This window comes from Nematolebias whitei, chromosome 1 (genome assembly GCF_014905685.2).
Source record: "Nematolebias whitei isolate Nwh7 chromosome 1, NemWhi1, whole genome shotgun sequence".
Taxonomy (NCBI): Eukaryota; Metazoa; Chordata; class Actinopteri; order Cyprinodontiformes; family Rivulidae; genus Nematolebias; species Nematolebias whitei.
The window spans coordinates 18702203-18704965 of record NC_056498.1 but is presented as its reverse complement, the minus strand read 5'-3'; positions in this window follow the sequence as shown (position 1 = coordinate 18704965).

The following is a 2763-nucleotide window of genomic DNA, read 5'->3' as shown; positions in this document are numbered from 1 at the left end:
GGATGGATGGATGGATGGATGGATGGATGGATGGATGGATGGATGGACAGACTTCTCTTTTTGGACATATTGCAAATATCTATAAGCTAATGTTTGCTATCAAGATCTAAATAAACAACTGTAGAGAATAAAGAATTAGTACATGTTTTGTCACTATATATTTTTTTTCAGTTTATGAACATCAAAATAACAAATTAGAGAAATAAAGTCTCAGCATTTCAAAACATAGTCAAGAAATGAGTGACAATTGTTTTTAACTGACAAAAAAATATATGTTTTTAGTTAAAAGTTCGACTGATTCGATTTTTATGAGAATGTTTTATTCATGTTTTATTGAGTCTTTTAACTTTTACCTTCATCTGTTGGTTTAGATTTGCTTAAAACAGGAACAAACTCTTGAGGATTGTCAGGATGTGCAAAAAAACTGCTGGCATAGCCCTACAGAATCTCACTGACATGCCCAAGGTGAGGTCAGTGAACAAGGCCATGTTGATTCTGGCAGATCCTGATCACCACTCCGTGGTGAGTTCAGGTTGCTTCCATCTGGACGCAGGTATCTGCTGCCCAGATGTAGAACAAACAGACTGAAAAACTCATTCATCTCTGTAGAGATCAGGCTTCTCAATGAACAATGATGATTCTTGTACTGTTATTTCAATGACTTACTGTCTAGTATGGATGTTTTGTGTACAGACGGTGAAGCAAATTACCCATTGGGGATAAAAAAAAAATAAAAAAAAAGATTATTGAATTTGAACTTGAAAAGTTATGTTCAATAAAGATTGAGACAAAATATAAAGATGGCAATCTAAGTTAGTCTCCAGTTGTATCAATAGGTTAGCTCCTCATCCACTGAGCTCATTTATACAGAAGCAAAACAGTTGCAGAGTCACCAGAGGATCTTTAGAACAGAATCGCTTAACTCTAGAACCTCGTTTGGTCAGACTTCTTTTTCCTTTAAAGGCAAAACATTATGGAACTTATTGCCCCCACATGTAAAAGCTATACCTGAACTTAAAAAAGTTTGTTTATATGACTAAATCTTGGCTAAAGGAAAATCAAAGATGTGATCATTTTTAATACTCGGATTTCATGGATGCAAAAGTCTTTGTGGGAGTGTATGTATTAGTGAGTTAGTATTATATTTACAATTTGTAGTATGTTAGCTGCATGTGTGAGGATGGGGTGGTATTGAGGAGGTGCTATGATATTTATGTAAATTTGTGGGTTGCAATGTTATTTTAGAATTTGTAAAGGAAAATGTTTGTATTTTTATTGAATTTAGATTTTTAAATTGCTTGTATTATAATGTACATTTTTTATTATAAGAAATTGGAGGTTGTTAGGTTGATTACATGAATATGTAGGCAGGAGTACGTAGGTACTCTTATTGTATTTTGATTGATAAATTGTATGTATTTTAATGCATAGAAATGCCCAACCAGGGACTGAAGTTGTGAATTAGCTGTAGCTATGTACTCTTTGTGCAACGCATCAGTCACGGACTTGTTCTGCTCTATGTTTTTGTGCACTGTCCCTGTCAATAAACTAACAAACTAATTCAGCCCTAAACTTTTGGTGGTATTTTACTTTTCTATATACAAAACGTGTGGGTATTTTACTATTCATCTCGAGACTGCTCTTTTTGGTTGCAGTTCAATTCCATTGTGAGAAACGTTACCTTTTGGCAGCAAAAAAGCATTGCTTGGTTTAAAATATAAAAAGCTCCTTAATTATTGACAATCAAAAATAAACAAAATAATGAAAAGCTTTTCAGACATTTTCTAAATAATAAAATCTTCAAATGACAACATTCTGATTTGGAAAAACTTAAACCTTGCACTGAAACACATTAGTAAAAAAAAATCTAGAAGGTATTAAAAATGTAAAGTTCATACTTATCTTCACTAATACAAATATTCTTCGATTATGACAAGATTAGCATAATTGTGCTGTGCTACACAGTTAAAGCTTTGTTTTTACTGGAAATTTCAACACTCGACCAAGTTTTCTTGGCATGCCTAAGTCTATTAGCCATCCGCACAGTTCTCTTGAGTGGCTCAACGAGTTCTGTGGTTGTGTGCTCATAAATTAAACAAGTCGCAAAGCACCTCTTTTCATCTTTCACTTAGGTGCGATGGTGTGCATGGTTATCATTAATTAACTGTACGTGGCCTTATACTTTATGTGTCCATGGATCATTTACAGGAGCAGAAACAGAACACTTGGAAAAATTGTGGACAACTGTGACTGTTGTAAACAACTAGTCTAAGCACATTTTAGCTAAAAAGCCAGAATAAATGTAGTCATGGTTATTTTAACAATCATAAAACATATATAGAGCAGAGTTTGGTCACATATCATGTGGCATGTCATTTGTTTTGACTTGAATTTAGCTGATATTGCAATGGACAGTTGGGTTTGCGTGCTATTTTTTATTTATTTCATCTTTTGCCTTGTACTAAACATATGCACATTAGACTAGTACCTTTTTTGACAGTGTCATAAAGTTTTAGTCTGAATCAGTTACACACAACCCCAGCATGAGACTTCTTTTTAGATTTCAGTCTTTGTTCAGTGTCACAGGAGCTTACAGCTGAGTTTAGCTTGTTTACCTTCCCATGGCGTAGCTTCCTCTGCTACATTCCCAAAGTAGGGAAGTGTCACGGTCAGCGGCCCCCGCTGCCCCCCCATCTGCCAAGCCTCTGCCACCTCCTTCAAGCTGCAACCAGAAACCAACATTTATATCTTCAAACTATCATC